The sequence below is a fragment of the Pleurodeles waltl genome, chromosome 7 (assembly GCF_031143425.1).
Source record: "Pleurodeles waltl isolate 20211129_DDA chromosome 7, aPleWal1.hap1.20221129, whole genome shotgun sequence".
Lineage (NCBI taxonomy): Eukaryota > Metazoa > Chordata > Amphibia > Caudata > Salamandridae > Pleurodeles > Pleurodeles waltl.
Genome location: NC_090446.1, coordinates 336,939,365 through 336,959,143, shown reverse-complemented (window position 1 = coordinate 336,959,143; position 19,779 = coordinate 336,939,365).

Below are 19,779 nucleotides of genomic sequence, written 5' to 3'. Positions count from 1 at the left end.
ACTCTACACACCACTTCACCCCACTCTATGCCACATCACTGTATGCCAGTCTACTCTACACCACTTTATGCCACTCCGCACCACTCCACTCCATATTACTTTACTTCATGCCACTCTACGCCACTCTATGGCCCCCCCACTCCATTCCACACCACTCTTCTTGACACCACTCTAATCTACCCCAGTCTGCTCCACATAATGATACCTCTATGCCACTCTTCTTTCTCCACTCTGTGCCACTCCATTCTATGCCACTGTACTCCATGCCACCCCACTGTTCTCTGTGCTACTCTACTCTATGCCACTCTACACCACTCCACTCTACTCTAAGCCACGCTGCTCTACACAACTCCACATCACTCCACTGTTCTCTATGCCACTCTACTCCACTCTACTCTATGCCCCCCTGCTCTACTACACCCCACTCTGTGCCACTCTACTTTACACCACTCTACTCTATGCCACTCAATCCCACTCCATGACATTCTCCTCCACTCACAGTCTATGCCACTCTACACCACTCCTTTCTATGCCACTCTATGCCACTGCATGTAACTCCACTCCAACAATTCCACTGTATACCCTCTGTGCTGCTCTACTCCATGCCACTCTACTCTATGCCACTCAACTCTACTGCACTCTACTTTTTCATACCACTCCATGACACTCTACTCTAAGCCCCTCCAGTCTATATCACTTCACTCTATGCCATTCTACTCTACACCACTCTATGACACTCCACAGCACTCCATCCCATTCTACTCTATACCACTCTATTTTACAACACTACACACAGAACCACTCTATGCCACTCTACACCACTTTACTCTCTCCTACTGTACTCTGCCACTGTACACATCTCCACACTGCTGCATGCCATTTACACTACTCTCCTCTATGCCACTCTACGCCCTTCCACTCCACTCCACACCACTTTACTCTATGCCGCTCTCCTCCACTAAGTCCCAGTCTGCCACTCTACTCTATGCCACTGAATTCCTCTACACACAACTCTGCTCTATGCCACTCCACTCCTTGCCACTCTACTCCACATCACTGACTGTCATTCTATGCCACTCTCCACCACTCCACTATCCTCCACACCACTCTGCTCCACACCACTCTACGCCACTCCACTCCATAAAATGCCAGTCTACACCACTCCACTCTATGCTACTCTACTTTCTTAACTCTATACAAGTCTACACTATGCTATTCTACTCTATGCCATTCTACACCATTCCACTCTACTTTACACCAGTCAACTCTTTATCAATCCACTCCACTCTATGCCACTCCACTCTACACCACTCCAAACTACTCCACTCTACTCCACTCCAATCCATTCCAAGCCAATCAACTCTAAGCCACTTTATGCCAATTTACTGTATGCCACTCTGCTTGACTACACTCCACTCCACTCTATACCAATCTAATCTATGCTACTCTACTGTATACCATTCTACCCTATGACACTGTACTGTATGCCACTCAATGCCACTCCATGTCACTGCTGTCAAGTCTACACCACTCTACACCAAATCACTCTACACCACTCCACTCCACGCACCACCATTCCACTCCACTCCACTCCACACAATGCCCCTTTTGGGCACTCTACGCCACTCCACTCCACTCTACGCCACTCCACTCTTCTCCACTCTGTTGTGTTGCACTCTATGTCACTCTATACAATTGTGCTTTACACCACCACTCTACTCAACACAACTCTATACCATTCCACTCTGTGCCACTCTACTCTATGCTACTTTATTCTATGCCACTCTATTCTATGCCACTCCAGTCTATGCATCTCCACTCTACTCAATGCCATTCTGCTATACACCACTCTACTCTATACCAGTGTTCTCTATGCCACTCTACTGTCCTCCACTCCACTCCACCCTAAACTGTGCTATTCTATCTACACAGTGCTATTCTATCCTGTGCCTCTCCACTCTACAACACTCCATACCACTCTACTCCCAGGCACTCCACTCCTCTCTAGTCTACACCACTCCACTCCATTCCGCTCCACTCTACTCCTCTCTCCTCTGTGCACTCAGCTCTATCCCACTCTACTCTATGCCATGCCACTAACCTTTTGACATGCTGCTGTACAATATTGCTAAAAGACATTGGCAAAGCCAGTAGCTCTCACATATGTGACCTATTGGCTTTGACAATGTTTGTTTATATTGTTATTCTCCCAACCCTCATCACTAGTGTGTCAGCATTAGAGAAGAGGGTGTAGGGGAAGAAAAGGACTAGGTTGATGGTGAAGGGAGATTCAGAATATCTGCCCATTCCTCCATATCTGGAGGGAAACCATTCAGCAACACACTCAAGGCAAGCAAGGAGAGTGATGAGCAGGGTACAGGCACCGATCGCTCTAGTTTGGACATTTTTTTCTGGTTTACTAACCGCATCATTATGGCCTTTTAAATTACAGAATGACAGGTGCAGGAGGAATGTGCTTCTCTGAATGTTTAGAGGGAACCTGTGTCATTGTGGAGCGGGTCCCCGTGAACTAACATTACAATGTGCGAGCATTAGGCAACTGGACTGATGAGGTTTTTTGTTTTGTTTTGTGCAAGCATGGCTTGTGGTTTGTCTTTTAAAGCCAAGCCACACCTGGGGCTGTGCTCTAGTTCAGCTCTTCTTGAAAATGCTCTGCCTCACCCCACTTTATTGATTAACTGCATAATCTTAGTTATGTTTAATTTGGGTAAACGAAGAAAACACAAATTGCAATTCTGCAACATGTTACCAAATATCAATTTGTGTTTAGCGAATCAGTATTTGGAAAAGGGTGTGCTTAATAGTAGTGGGTGATAAATTTCACTCCCCAACCATGATTTTTGGTCGCTAGAAGCGCACCCAGCAATATTTCCCCAATGCGAGCAGTCACGACCGTTCGCGGTCAGAGAGCTGCCGTTGAAGTAGAAAATCTCATTGAGGAGCTGCAAAATCAACTCGAAGACTTTTCCGTAAGGCCACTTCTTGTAATTCTATTCTGCATGCCAAGAGTGCACACCCCGGACATCAGGTGGCATCAATTCCCTTTGGAGAATTCATGAGGGCACGACGGAATTGTAGTATAGATGATGAATTTTTTGCCCAGATTAATGATATGGAAGGGATGTTTTTAGCACGTGGTTATTCGAAGAAGATCATCAAAAGGGCACGATTTAAAGCTAGGCATTTAGATAGAATTGAGACCTTGAAAGTCAAAGAGCGCAAAGAGATGAAGGAAACATCTAAGGTGGTCAGGTTCATAACAGATTTCAATGATGCTTCCCTGATCTTGAAAAAATATATGAACAAACACTGGAATATATTACTGCAGGAAGAATCATTAAAGGATGTGGTGTCTGGAGGTGTGTCCACATCATTTCGTAAGGGCAGAACTCTAAGAAATATTTTAAGTCCTAGCTTTACTACCATTTCCTCGAATAAGACGTGGTTATCTCAAAGATGGGTGGGTTTTTTCAAATGTGGCTTCTGTGGAGTCTGTCGCTGGGCTTGTCACAAATTGCAAGAATTTTCTAATGATGGTAAAACATTTGTAATCTGTTCCACTATGGATTGTAATTCTAATTTTGTAGTATATATAATACGCTGTAAATGTGCTAGAATTTATGTTGGAAGTACTATACGACTACTTAAAATTAGAATAGGAGAACATGTTCGGGTACTCAAGAATGGTGATATGAGATATCCCTTAGTAGCACATATGGTAACCTGTGACGCACAACCAAACCATAAATGTTTTGAATTTTTTGGACTTGAGCATGTCCCCCAGGATCCCAGAGGGGGTAATAGGGAACTACGTTTACGTAGACAAGAAGCACTATGGATCATGAGACTAAGAGCTGTGAAATCTGGGCTGAATTCTGATAGAGAATTGGAATTCTTTTTGGGTGGCTGAGTTATTGCTTGTTTTGATTTGCAGCATTTTTTTTGTTTTTTATTTACTTTTTTGACTTTTTTGATATTTTTGTATTTTCAAATGTTTATGAAATTATGACTTGAATTTACCTCACCTATTACTTTATTGATGGGCTATAGTATATATGTAGTTGCGAGTTAATAATCAAAATTCTCAAACGCATTTAGCTTATATTTAAACATTGGGGCCTTGATTATTATTGTCCATGGTTAATTATATCTTTAAATCATAAATTACAAACCTTGAGATTGGAGGTGTTATTAGTCTAGATTTTTTGGAAAATATATGCAGCTTTACTATATTGAAGAATTTTTCCATGTTTTGTATTTAATTGAGAGCTCTAATTTTGGTATGGATTCTCGAGGGGCGACTTTGATCCCTATTTATTGGCTTTGTTGTGATAGTTACTATCAATTTTCTTTTCTACATTTACTGCAGTTTTTGTCACATTAATATGGTGGTTGTTTATTACTGTTGCTTTTCTTAGCATTTCCTTGTTTTTGGCTTATTTTAGTTTTTATATAATACACAATCCTCAGTGCCGTAACGGGCAAATTACGAGATACCCGTGCATTCCACTGTTAAACGTATTGGATGAGTCCGTCTTTGTTGTTCGTGACTTTAGACCTGATCGGCGAACCCGGAAGTGTATTTAACTTCCGGGTTCATGTGCGCGCGGTCAGCTTATTTGCTTGGCGTCCGAACACGGTGACGCCGGTCTCTCTAATACTTATTTGATGTGGATATAATCCTGAATATCTGGGTAAGTTAGTAGGACTCATTTAGGACTTTGAGGTGACATTAATTTTGCGTCATTTTTTGATTATGTTAAGTTGGTACACGGCTTGAGAAGTGCTTTAACTAATGCTTTTTCTTATAAATAAATTGTTGTTTTTGATCTATGACCGCGTCAGGTTCTATTTGGGATACTGATTAGGTTTATTATGGTATGTAATGACTATCAGTTATTTAGCTATTTCCAATCATTAGCTATCTGATGCGAGTGTGTTCTTTTCTTTCTTTGACTTTAGATCTGGATTTCCTATTTTGATATTAGTTACGTCTGAAGCACATATACATTTGGATAACTTTTATTACCGCTTGATACTGAATTGTTGTGGATATATAAGGTATTTTAACTAAGTTTGTATGTTTGGTGCCTTTATGCACTTTGGGTTGCATGTGGTTCTTTTCTTGGGTTTTTCTTGGCTTTTACTGGTTGTGGTGTGTCACTTATATTTGTTGAGCATGCTGTGGGTTTGTGTATGCCTATTCATATTAGGTGTTACATTAATGGTTTCAGTTATTAGGTGTTAATTTGATATTAACTTTCCTCTCACTTAGTTTAGTTGGTAGTACATTAAAACTTCCTTATTGGGCTTTTTACACATTTAATTTAAACTTGTTGTTTGAGCATGTTGGTCTTAACTCGTACATTATGTTTATGATTTCTAGCCCTGAAGAAGTCGTAGGGGATTTAATATTTCCCAAGACGAAACACTTGTTGGCTGGAATTGCAATTCTTTTTGGATCTATGACTATTTGATGTGAAGACACGTTCCGAATAAACATTTTGGACTCATTAGATGACTTCAGAACCTGTTTTGTGTAACATGGACTGATATATGTAATTGTTTTCCATAAGATTTGCATATTTATTTTTAGATATCTACAAGAGGGGAACCTCATTGTGTATTCACTTAGTTTTTGAGGTTTTTTTATACCTCTGAGGGTGGGGTGTTTCCCTTGTGAGGTTACCCCGCTATAACACATAGGGTGGAGTGGCATTCTGAGTGCCATATTCCCTCATTTCACACCCCATTTAATTGTATCTATAAGGCAATAGTAGACAGCCCCATTGGTGCTGCAGTTGGACTGCAAAGAAACACAGAGCAGGCCAGAAAAAAGTGAAACAGGTGCAGAGTGGCACATTTTCCACACCACTCCAAGCACCTTTCTGTCCACACTCTCTCATTGTTTCTGTTTTTCTTGAAGGCTTCCTAATGATAATCCCCGCTACCATCCTACTGTCCTCCACTCAAGCCATCTTTCTCTTGCTTGTCAGTCCTTTTACCTGTCTCTTTGTTAGTGCCCTTCTTTGTCCCTCTCTCACCCTTTTCAATTCACTTCTTCCTTTGTCTCTTTCTTCCTATTCTCCTGCATAGAAAATGTTTTGTCTGGTTGTATCACCCACTGTACCTCTTCTCCTTTACTTTATATTTGATAAATTTTCTCCGCCAACCCTATTTCTGTCCCAGTGCTTTCAATGTAATGTCCAGGTCTCCGCACTCAACCTTTTGCTTCTATCTGCCTCTCCCTTCAACCTCTTTGAATTCAAATGTGACAGTCCTATCTGCATTATTGATTTCTTCTTTAAGTACTGCCATCCAATTAGTCATCAATGTAATTAGCATTACAAAACCTTCTAATAATATTGAAGTTTTACTATCGACCTGCACTTATCTCAGCTTCAAAATGTCATCTACCAGCATATCGTGAAGGCATCTAGATGTAGACTTAAGAATAGTAAACCTATACTTCCTTATATGTGCTTGCCTTGACCATATCTTGCTGGTAGATATTGTTGAGTCGACATAGGTGTCGGTCACCATTCTTGACTTCTGTATTATGACATACAACCACATTAGTAAAGCTTCTTTGGCACTTCATAGTAAGCTCCCAGTCTTTTTTCTCTGAATATGAGTAAATTATGAAATAAAAGAAAATCTTAAATTAATAAATTATGCTCATTGCTTAAAAGCATGTGTGCATATTTTGACAGTCTAGATTTAGTTATTTGGAGTATGTGGTACTTTCTATAGAACACTCTATTACACAGATACGATTATTTATAAGGAAGCAAAAGTGCAAAAAGTAATGAAGTAATGCTGGGAGATCTAAATGAAGGCCAAATGTGTCCAGCTGAGACCCCCATATGGGCTTGGTTGTTCATGTGCTGAATTACACAGTATGTAATGGTTTAAGTCATGGCCCACTCAGCGCAGCCATCTCTTCACACTGATCACGTTACCCTGAAAAAATGTGGAAGTTACATATATAATTGGTTTTGAAGCACTTTACATTGAGTAGTATGGTACTCTGGGACCCCAGGTTAGTAGCTAATCCTGTGGTTATATGTTGGCTATTTTGATTAGTCATATGCTCTCAAGAAAAAACATTACATGCAGTTACTGACGTTATGTGAGATATTAATACTAGTTAGGTGTGATCATTAGTGGGAACTACGTGGGAGCCAGTTAAGACCCAGGGACCAGAGATTATGCGGCTTCAGACATTTTTGGATCAGACTATCTGTACTGGCAACCATGCTGTCTAGTACCTGAGTCTAGTTAATTTTGGGTACGATCCTTGTGAAGCTAGTGTCTCAAATACAATCCTCACTAACCCAAGTCTGACAACCACTGAGTACTTTCCATAGCTAGTGGCAGGCAACTGTGGAGCTCTATCTCACTCTCTCCTCTCTGCCTGTCGCAGAGCCATTTATTTCTACCTCCATGGTTAAATCTTCTTACTGTCATGGTTCATGAATGTCCTGGCACATTCTTGCTTCTGATGCACCCTGGAGGCTGGACCCTTTCACAATCCTAACTTCATTTGTTTGCTCAGTTTGTGTTTGAGGTAGCAGGTGGTGGGTTTGAGTCATCATTTGTAAGGGACCGAGAATTCATTTTTTTATGTTGGGACTTTTAACCAGAACAATAGAAAGAAAGTCTTATGAGTGAGAACTAAGAAAAATGCAAAAGTGGAAAAGAAGTAGAAAAAGGATTCACCATTCTGTTCTACACCACTCAACTTTGCGCCAACCAGATATTGGCAGCACTTATAGTGGACTCCTAAGAATTAACGTTGAGTGCCTTTGACACAAGAATAGTGGGTGCTAGCAGGAGATTCAGGCAAATAGTTGATTTGCAAATTTCCAATTATAATTGATCAACAGAGTTTAAGACATTCGACAGCTAGCAGGCCTCTATACATAAGTATTTTGCCATACTTTACTTTAAACTTTCCAACACCCAATTACGAATCATCGCCCACGGCACAACCACCGCACTATCTCGAAACTACAACCTGCCCTAATTTGATATTTTGTTTTTATTTTTAAGAAATTAAGTACTAGAGATTTACTGATTCCATCATCAGTACCCTCAGCCTCCTTTGCTGCCCTCCACTCAGGCTGCCTTCAAATAGACCCTCCACGCAGACTACCTTCAAACAGGTAACAAAGCAGCATATTTGACAATAATAATATTCACGACGTTGGTAAATTGATTATGGTAGCAGCTCATCTGCCAGAGCTGGCAACTAGTTCCACAGATCTCTCAGATCCTGGAGGGTGGTAGGCGCGCACGCGTTCTCTCGATGCCACAGCCAGAGGTGCAGATTCTAAAGCTGATGCTAAATCGAATGAGGTATTTTACTGCCATATGTATGTACTGAATATGCCAGCTTGTCCAAAATTGTAAATGAAAAAGATAGTTGGCAAAAATACTGCCATACTTCGGTGCAATAACATTCGTTTTTTGACTACATTTATCTCAATGTAAGATAGTAAATAGTAAACCCTAAATGTAAATAGTGATTTCCCAGTAAAAGTACTACCCTTGTGTAAATCCATCAACACTGCTCCTGTTTGGAAGTAGGATCTAAACCGCCTAGTGTAAAAACCTCATACATCATGAACACACAGTAACTTTGGGAACAAACCAAAGGTATCCCCTCATGGTGTGGTGATGAGCCGATGAAGAGACAATATCATTAGCTGACCCATTTTTTAGCTCCTCAATGCTTTCCCTGGCTTTAGGGGAAAACTATGTTGTCGTGTACCAGCGCCACTCACTACACCTCTCACCTGATCCATATGATAGGCTTCAGTCTATTAAATGGCAGTAAGAGTGAAAACAATCAAGTTAAATAAAATGCATTAAAATTATGTCGAGTTAAAATTACAGTTGTATTTATTACATTCTGAACAATCATTAAACAATGAGGGTCAGCCACTCACCCCTTTTAGGACCGCCAACTTGTTTGACTGTTGCTGGTATTTTGACGGTTTCAGAAGAAATATATTCAACGTTTTCACTCTTCTAATAGTCATGTTCTTTTACGGATCTGGGAAAGGAGCCATAGAGCCTTCCTTCAATGAACTCATTATTTTGGATGTATCCTAGCATCCCAACACTTATAACACTAAGGGGCATATTTATACTCCGTTTGCGCCGAATTTGCGTCGTTTTTTTAGACGCAAATTCGACGCAAAACTAACTCCATATTTATACTTTGGCGTTAGACGCGTCTAGCGCCAAAGTTCATGGAGTTAGCGTCATTTTTTGGCGTGAACACCTTCCTTGCGTTAATGAGATGCAAGGTAGGCGTTCCCGTCTTAAAAAATGACTTCCAGGCATGTGTGTGGTATTTATACTCCCGGGCAAAAATGACGCCCGGGAGTGGGCCGGGCAAAAAACCCCGCATTTGCGCTTCTTTTTAACGCCTGGGTCAGGGCAGGCGTTAAGGGACCTGTGGGCTCAGAATGGGCCCAGAGGTGCCCTCCCCTGCCCCCAGGGACACCCCCTGCCACCCTTGCCCACCACAGGAGGACACCCAAGGATGGAGGGACCCATCCCAGTGAAGAAAAGGTAAGTTGTGGTAAGTATTTTTAAAAAAAAAAAATTGTGGCATAGGGGGCCTGATTTGTGCCCCCCTACATGCCACTATGCCCAATGACCATGCCCAGGGGACATAAGTCACCTGGGCATGGCCATTGGGCAAGGGGGCATGACTCCTGTCTTTGCTAAGACAGGAGTCATGTTGATGGCGTCTGGGCGCCCCAAAAAAATGGCGCAAATCGGGTTAAGACGATTTTTTTGCCTCAGCCTGACTTGCCCCGTTTTTGGACGCCCAAACGCCATTTTTCCCTACGCCGGCGCTGCCTGGTGTACGTCGTTTTTTTTCACGCACACCAGGCAGCGCCGGTCGGCTAACGCCGGCTAACGCCATTCAATAAATACGGCGCCTGCATGGCGCTTCAGAATGGCGTTAGCCGGCGCTAATTTTTTTGGCGCAAAACTGCGTTAGCGCAGTTTTGCGTCAAAAAGTATAAATATGGCCCTAACCTGCCAATCTGCAAAAACAATTGCCTACTTACAGCTACTTTTCCGGTCTGGTTAGACAGATTAGTTTTCCCTTGACCTTATGTGATCATCAGAAAAAGAACGTAAAGAAGTAGTACTGAGAGAGGGGTTTTAGGCTCTTCCCGCTCGCATACTCCCCCTCAACATGCTCTTAATTATGTTGAAATGTGAATTGTCTTTCTCTGCTGGGAAAGAGTTCAATATTCCACTTTTACCTTGCTTGCAGGGCCGTTTGTGCTTAATACTGTAGCCCCAAGTGCATCAGTGGCAACAAGTCAATGATTGAGGCTTATCTATTTATTTTGAAATATTATAACAAAAGCAACAGGCCTAAATTGTTTTTGTGTTAATTGTATGTTGCAGGTAAGAGACCTTTAAGAGTGGTTTGATATTTCACTAGCCTGTAGGCACGTGTCTAATTAGATTGAATCTTTAAGTTATTATATCATTTTACCAGGTACATATTTTGTTCTTGATTATAGTTACGCGTCTGACAAATCCTAGTGTGTTTTTTATGGAGGAGTGAGTGGAGAAATGCAAGAAAGAGTTGGTGGGTGGATGACTGGATGAATGATGGAGTGCACGTTTAAAGAGTTATTTAGTGCCTGACAGCCAAATTGAAAAGTTTGACGGTCAAGCTGTCCTCCGCAGGGAAACAATGTAATTTAGTCCATCACCCTGGTGGAGGTCCTGACAAACAAATATTTAAATGTCAGTAAAGGCTGGTGGACATTTTGAGCACTGCCACTACATTGTGACTTTGCCATATGGCCCTGTCAAATAAAACAGACCAGGGACATACAGGCCAATCTCCTATGGCCCTTACTCCTTCGGGCTATTGGAGAGTAATAACCATGACAGAGATGGAATAGTGTTTTCCGTCGTTACTGAAAAAAGGTCCTCCTGCATTTACATCAGGCAGGCCGCTCATTATGTCAGTGGAAAGAGTACTCCATTGCAGTGAAGCACCCTTTCAGCCAACATATCAATCGGCCAACAAATTCCCAGCTACAAAGGAGGTACTTTCAGTTAGAAGCCAGACCTACTGGCATTGTGAATCATTGTCCTATTGTGTATAATAGTTCATGAATGAGAGTGAAATTGGACTGTAGTTCCTTCTGTCTCCCTCATGTATTTCAAGTGCACTTATTTTCACCAATGTGGCATATGCACAGATAAAAATGTTTAGACATCCTTCCTTTACTTTAAAATGACATATTTTATGTACATAATGCGCATATCTGACATAATCATATCAGTTCGTTAGGATTCTGAAAAGTACACATATTACAGGGAAAATGGATCAATAGAACACCAAAAATGAGAAAAAAAGATAAATGGAGTAATACTTAACACTAAGAACGAAAAAGGAAAGAACAAGAATAAATGAAAAAGTAGTAAACAGACCAGTTTGTAAAAGAACTGTAGCTCCAGACACTATTACATTTAGATGATTATAAATCATAAAAAAACAATTTATCAGATAGAAAAAAGAAATGTCAGATCTCACCCGGTTGTGCAGGAATTTAGCAGAGGGGCCCATATGCTTGTGTCAATCAAAACCAATTAAAACCATACATATTCCATACCAAGGAGATTAAATCAAATGTACTGAATAAATTTGTCACTATAATGTGAGGCAAAGATCAGCGCTCCTGAGAAATTCCTGTATTTTTGATGGCTTGCTCTTTTGCGAAGAAGGAAAGCGTTCTAATTAAACTACAAAAATGCTACTTTGATTTGAACAGAGATGTCATGGCAGAGACAAGTCTGGAGGAAAGAAAATCGCGTGGTGCTGAAATGTGTCAGAGCTTGTTGGTCTGCTTTAAGTCAGGCTTAATGGGTTAACAGATTGCGCACTTAGGAAGCACAGTACTCGTTTCAAATGGAGCTGCAAGGTAGTGATGGCTTGGCTGCAAGCCAAGGGAAGGGACAAAGTGATACACCATTCCCACACACAGTGTTTTTCCGCACATTTTCTTCAACCAGGTAGCAAAGGAAAACTTGATGGCCACATCCCTCTTCACTTTGGGGAACAAGTATAATGACAAATCATGTTAAACTTGAAGGGACTGGTTACTATTTAATGTGCATTAACTTCTTTTTAACATATATTCTGTAAAGAATACAGAAGGCCTGATTCATACTTTGGTAGGCAGATGCCCGTCCATCAGTCTGGAGGAAGTCATTGCTTCCACCACCATGGCTGAACTACTGACTGCCATGTTAAGAGATCTCTGCCGGACCTGTGGATCTCTGTGCCTTCCGTGGCACTGCTGTCGTGACAGCACTTCTAAAGTCATTGAAAGTCTGGTGAGCAGGTGCCAAGTTTCAGGTGGGCGGGCATCAAACATTTTTGTTTTCCAAAGAGAAACTCCCAGGTTTGGAGTTGGTTTTTGAGAATCAAAAATTAAATGAGAATGACACCCTGGGAATTTTCTCCCATGGTGTAGAGGTAATATTTATTTTGTATTCGGTTCAATGAGGCAGGGTTTCCCTGGTCGTTCCCGAAGAGAAAAAAGTACACCAGACCATTTGCATAGTGGTCTTATCTACCATCACTGATAGCCCCATCAGGTTCCTGATGGAGGGTTTCTGTTGGCAAAACCTGTAGGGGCAGTACCATCAGAAATATGGTTGTTAAACTCAGAATAGAGAGGCAGATCATCAGAGTGGCGGACAGGATACCTACCATAATGTCATTTGGGTAGGAAGGTAATATGGTCTGGCATTGGGGTGCACCACTTAACTACAACTCCACTTAACAGCCACTGGTATTCAAAGTTCTAAATTAATTGAAGAAGTATGGGAGCTCCCCACTTAATATTGATATATTATGCTTGTAGACAAATTTCGAAGTGTATGTGAACAACGTTTATTAGACTTATAGATTCATAATTTAAATAAATATAGTAACAATAAATCCAATTAACATTTATTGTTAAAACGGTACCAGTTTATGATCTTTTGATAAGTTCAATTGTCCAATATCCAAAAGTGATCATATCCAACTGGGTAGCTATACTACTTTATCTATAGCTCCTGCCTTCTCCATGCACTGCTTATACTGTTTTATATGATCACACTCATACTATCTAAAATAAAAGTATTTACAAGAACAGTTATGACATCGCAAATCAAATTTTTTGTGAGAACACAATGCATGATAGAGTGGCCAGTTATACATAATGTAGAGTGGCAGGTGCACAAGTTATAATAATTTGAAGGTGTTGTGTAAATTATATATTAAAGGTATACATTTAAATTTATAAATGTAAATGTTTGTTTAGTTTAAGTTTGGTTTGTAGCTAAAAAACAAATAAAGCTATATTAATTTAAAGGTGGTATGCAAATAAAAAATTTTGAGCCAGATGTAGCAAGGTCCGAGATTGTGACTCGCAATTTCCGAGTCACAATCTCGGATGCGGAACGGTGTCTCAGACACCGTCTGCGACTCGCTATGGGGTCGCAAAGACCCACCTCATCAATATTCATGAGGTGGGTCGCATTTTGCGACCCTATAGCGAGTCCCTGCACTCACGGGGATGGTGGCCTGCTGGAGACAGCAGACCTCCATGTCTGTGACTGCTTTTTTAATAAAGCAGTTTTTTTTTTTTTTTTCTAATTGCATCCCGTTTTCCTTAAAGGAAAACGAGTTGCAATACAAAAAAATAATGAAACCATTTGGTTTCATAAATATTTTTTGCGACATTCCCAAATGGGAAGGGGTCCCATTGGGACCCCTTACCATTTGCGAATGAGTTACCACCCACTTCAAGTGGGTGTTAACTGCGAATTGCTTTGCGACCGCTTTCGCGGTCACAAAGCAATCTGCATTGCGGTGCGAGTCGCAAATAGGAAGGGAACACCCCTTCCTATTTGCGAGTCGCGTTCCCATTTTGCGAGTCGGTACCGACTCGCAAAATGTGAATGAGCAGCGCGATGGCCATTTAGCATGGCGCAAACTGCGATTTTCGCAGTTTGCGCCATGCAAAACGGTTCCTACATCTGGCCCTTAATGTATAACTATAACTTAATAATTTGGAATGTTTGTGTATTTTCATTTTGGTTTGTATAGAATGAACAAATAATAAAGTTTTCCTAATTATAATAAATGTTCAAGCTTGGTTTTTTTCATTAAATTTCAATGCTTTTTCTTTAATAAGAAAATGTAAAATTGTAGATTGTTCTGTCATTGAATTGAGTGCTATTAAATAGAATTTGGTACAATACAGTGGAGGAAAGTGTTTTAAAGTGTACTGTCGTAAAGTATAGCTTTGTAGAGTGGAGTGCAGTGAAATGTGGTACATTAGAGTAGCATACAGTAAAATATCATACAGTGGAATGGCATAGAGTGGAGTGGCTTAGAGTGGATTGTTGTACAGTACAGTGTGGCACAGTGGAGTGGCGTACAATGGAGTGACATAAAGTGAAATATCACAGAGTGGAGCCTTGCTGAGTGAACTGGCATACAGTGGTGGTGCACACAATAGAATGGCATTCAGTGGAGTGTCCAAGAGTGGAATGGTGTAGAATGTAGTGTGTTAGAGTATAATAGCATACAGAGGAGTATGTAAAATGCAGTGTCATAGAGTGGAGCGGTGTTCAGTAAAGTGAGGTACAGGGTAGTGGCATAGAGTAGAATAGCACAGACTGTCGTAGAGTGGAGTGGCAAATAGTGAAATAGCCTATAGTAGAGTGTCATATAGTGGAGTGTTGTAGAGTATAGTGGTGTAGAGTGAAATAACGTATAGTGGAGTGGCATACAGTTGAGTGACGTACTGTGGAATAGAATTGAGTGTACTGGGGAGAGTGGAGTTGTGTACAGTGGATTAGCATAGATTGGAGCAGCGTAGAAGGGACTAGCATACAATGGAGTGGAATAGACTGGTGTGGTGCAAAGTTGAGTGGTGTAGAACAGAATGGCTAGAGTGGAGTGGTACAGAGTGGAGTGGGTTAGAATAGGTTGGCATAGAGCACAGTGGCATATAGTAGAGCGGTATAGAGTGGAATAGCATAGAGTAGAGTGCCTTACAGTGGAGCTGCATATAGTGAAATAGTTTAGAGTGGATTGGCATACAGTGTAGTGATGTATGATGCAGTGGCGTACAGTGGAGTGTGTTAGAGTGTATTGGTGTATAGTGGAATAGGAAACAGTGACATGGCATATGGTAGGTAGAGTGGCACAGAGTAGAGTGGCGTACAGTGGAGTGTTCTAAAGTTGACTGGCATGGAGTGGAGAGAGGTACAGTGTTGAGATGTATAGTGGAATAGCATAGAGTGGAGTTGCATACACTGGAGTGACATACAGTTGAATAGTGTACACTGGAGTGGAGTACAGTGGAATGACATAGAGTGGAATAGTGTACAGTGGAGTGGTGTACAGTGGAGTAACGTATAATAGAGTGACAAAGAGTGGAGTGAGATATAGGGCCAGATGTATCAAACATTTTTGCAATCTTGGGCCGTTTGCAATCCCAAAAATGTGTTTTGGTATGTAAAAAGTCCAATTTGCGATTCGGTAACTTGTTACCAAATCGCAAATCGGATTTGCGACTACATACCGATTCGGTATTAGGAAGGGGCGTGTCAAGGGCGTCACTTCCTAATACCGAATCGTAGAGGTATGTATGATTGTTTTGTGACCATGAATGCAGTCGCAAAACAATCGCAGTTACCACCTACTTCAAGTAGGTGGTAACCCATTCGCAAAGGGGACCCCTTACCCTTTGTGAATGCATGCAAAAACGTTTTTTAAGAGCAGGCAGTGGTCCAACGGACCACTGCCTTCTCTTAATAAATAAAAAAAAAAGAAAACTTTTAATTTTTCATTTTAACCACATCCCATTTTCCTTTTTTAAGGAAAACAGGCTGCATTTTAAAAAAAAGATTGCTTTATTGAAAAGCAATCACAGACATGGTGGTCTGCTGAGCCCAGCAGGCCATCATCCCTGTCATTATGGCCATTCCCAAAGGCTTGCAAATTGCGACCTACCTCATGAATATTAATGAGGTAGGTCCATTTGCGAGCCCTTGCGAATCGCAGTATGAAATTCCTGGAGTTTCGTACATTCCAATAGCAATTACTTAATTGCAATTCGCAAATAATCGCAATTATGTAATCGCTATTGGATAAAATGATACATCTGATGCATAGTGTAGTGGTGTACTATGGAATAGTGTTGACTGATGCGGCGTAGAGTGGAGTGGAGTGAAGTGGCATACAATGGAGTCGTATACAGTGAAGTGGTGTAGAGTGGAATAACAGTGACTGTTACTGGCGTACAGTATAGTGACATAGAGGGGAGTGGCATATAAGGGAAATTTTGTACAGTACAGGCAGAGAATTGAGTGTTGTATAGTGGAATAGGGTAGAGTGTAGTAGGGTAGAGCGTATTTGCATAGATTGTGGTGTCATGGAGTGTAGTGTCCTAGCATCAAGTGATGTACACCATAATAGCATAATAGCATACAGTGGATTATCATAGAGTGGAGTGGCGTATATCAGAGCGGCGTACAGCACAGTGGGGTAGATTTGAGTGTCATGGAGTGGACTAGTGTGAAGTGGTATAGAGTGGAGTGGCATAGAGTAGAGTGGGACAGAGGAGAGTGGCATAGATCGGAGTCGCTTACAGTGAAGTTTCATACAGTGGAAAAGTGTAAATTAGAGTGGCGTAGAGTGGAATAGCATAGAGTGAAGTGTTGTATAGTGGAGATGAGTACAATGGAATAGCTTTGAGTGTACTGGCGCATAGCGTAGTACCATACAGTGGAGTGGTGTAGATTGGAGTGCTGTACAGTCGAGCAGCATTCAGTGTAATAGAATACAGTGGAGTAGTGTACAGTGCAGTGGCGTTCACTGGAGTGTTTCAGAGTGGTGTACAATGTAAATGTGTAGAGTAGAGTGGCCGACAGTGGAGTGTTGTAGAGGAATGTGGTGTACAGTGGAGTGAGGTGCAGTATAGTAGTGTACATTGGAATAGTGTAGGGTGAAGTGGCATACGCTGGAGCGGCATACAGTGGAAGAGTGTACTCAGGAGTGGAGTGTCATAGATTGGAGTGGCGTAGAGTGGCATAAAGTAGAGTGGAGTGGCATGCACAGAAGTAGCATAAAGTAGAGTGGTGTACAGTGGAATGAGGTACAGTGTAGTGGGGTACACGGGAATAACATAGACTGGAGTAGAGTGGAGTGGCATACAGGGCCTCATTTGCATGGCCCATGGTGCAGGGAGGCACAGCACCTTGCTGTGCCACCTTACGCTACCAGGAAAGGGCAGACATGTGCTGTACATTGCAAGATGTGGCACTTTTCTGTCCTCTCCCTCTGCTCTGGTGCACTAATTGTTGCCATGCGCCAATGCAGGCACCTTGCACCAGGGTGCAAGGATGCTTGAGTTGTGGGGCCGATTGTTTTTTGCAGGATAGGACACACGCCTGCACAAAAGCAATCACAACAGGTGTTTTCCTCTTTCTATTTGTGCTGCAAAATACAGCGCACATAGAAAAAGAGGAAAAACAGTGAGAAATAAAGATATTTTTCCCCATTGCATCACTTTTACTCCATCCCTAAGGTGGCATAGGAATCTGACACATTCCCAGACTTGTAAATCTGGGAATGTGTCAGATTCCTTTGGGTTCCATGGGTGTTGTGTTGGAACACCCCAAGCAACACCTAGGGAACACCCCATTCACGCAGTGTTATGTGTGAATACAGCCCATATTTACAAGGCCACGAAAAACCATGCAGGGTGGCTTTGCCTGGTCTTGTAGATATGGGCTGGCACACTGACCCACTGAAGCGTAAAAAGAAAAATGCTGCTGCAATGAGGCAGTGTGCCGCTAGGGCCTCATAAATGAGGCCCACAGTGTGGTGGCATAGAGCTGAGTGTTGTAGAGTGTAATATCTTAGGGCCAGATGTAGCAACCCTTTTGCGAGTCGCAAACGGCGAAAATCGCCGTTTGCAACTCGCAAACGTGGGTTTGCAATGCACAAATGCATATTGCGAGTCGTTACCGACTCGCAATATGCATTTGCGACTCGCAAATAGGAAGGGGTGTTCCCTTCCTATTTGCGAGTCGGAGTGGTATGCAACTCCATTTGCGACCGCGTACGCGGTCGCAAATGGAGTCGCAGTTACCATCCACTTGAAGTGGATGGTAACCCACTCGCAAACGGGAAGGGGTCCCCATGGGACCCCTTCCCCTTTGTGAATGGACCCCAAATTATTTTTTCAGGGCAGGGAGTGGTCCAAGGGACCACTCCCTGCCCTGAAAAAACCGAAACAAAAGGTTTCGGATGTTTTTGAAATGCAGGTCGTTTTCCTGTGAGGAAAACGGGCTGCACTTCAAAAAAAAAAAAAAACCTTTATTTAAAAGGCAGGTCGCTAACATGGAGGCCTGCTGACGTCAGCAGGCCTCCATGTTAGCGAGTGCCTATACTCGCAATAGGGTCGCAAACTGCGACCCACCTCATAAATATTTATGAGGTGGGTCTTTGCGACCCCATTGCGAGTTGCAGAAGGTGTCTGAGACACCTTTCTGCATGTCAAATTGCAACTTGCAATTTGCGAGTCGCACAGACTCGCAAATTGCAAGTCGCAATTTGATTTTTTCTTACATCTGGCCCTTAGAGAGGAGTGTTGTAGAATGGAGCATGATAGAGTGTAATGGGGTAGACTGCAGTGGCATACAGGTGTGTAGCATACAGTGAGTAGACTGGCAGAAAGTGGAGTGTTGTACAGTAAAATAGCATAGAGTGTAGTACGGTAGAGTGGATTGGCTTAGAGTAGACTGACGTAGAGAGTAATGCCATAGAATGGAGTAGCATAGATTGGAATGAGGTACATTGTGGTGGTGTACAGTGGAATAGCGTAGATTGTTGTGCTGTAGAGTAGAGTGGCATACAGTCTAGTGGCACAGAGTGGAGTGTTGTAGAGTGGTGCAGGGTATAGTGTTGTGGGGTAAAGTGCAGTGGGATACAGTTTAATAGCGTACTGTGGAGTGGCGTAGAGTGGAGTGTTGTAGAGTGTAGTGGTGACAGTGGAATAGCGCAGAGTATAGCGGTATACAGTGGAATAACGAGTGTTACTAGCTTACAGTATCGTGAAATAGAGTGGAGTGAGAATTAGTGGAATAACATAGAGTAGGCTGGCATAAGGTGGAGGGTACAGTGTAGCAGCGTACGTTTAGTTATATACTGGGCCGCGGTATACCGCTGTAAATGTGTGTATGGTAAGACTGTATATGATTGGCTAGTGGCTATGTCTACAAAAGGTAAAAGGGAATCACGGGCCAGATGTAGCAACCCGTTTGCGAGTCGCAAACGTGGGTTTGGCATGCAGAAATGCATATTGCGAGTCGTTACCGACTCGCAATATGCATTTCCGACTCGCAAATAGGAAGGGGTGTTCCCTTCCTATTTGCGAGTCGCTGTGGGATGCAATACCATTTGCGACCGCGTACGCGGTCGCAAATGGCATCGCAGTTACCATCCACTTCAAGTGGATGGTAACCCACTCGCAAATTGGAAGGGGTCCCCATGGGGCCCCTTCCAGTTTGTGACTGGACCCTAAAATATTTTTTCAGGGCAGGGAGTGGTCCAAGGGACCACTCCCTGCCCTGAAAAAATACCGAAACAAAAGGTTTCGTTTTTTTTTGCAGTGCAGCTCGTTTTCCTGT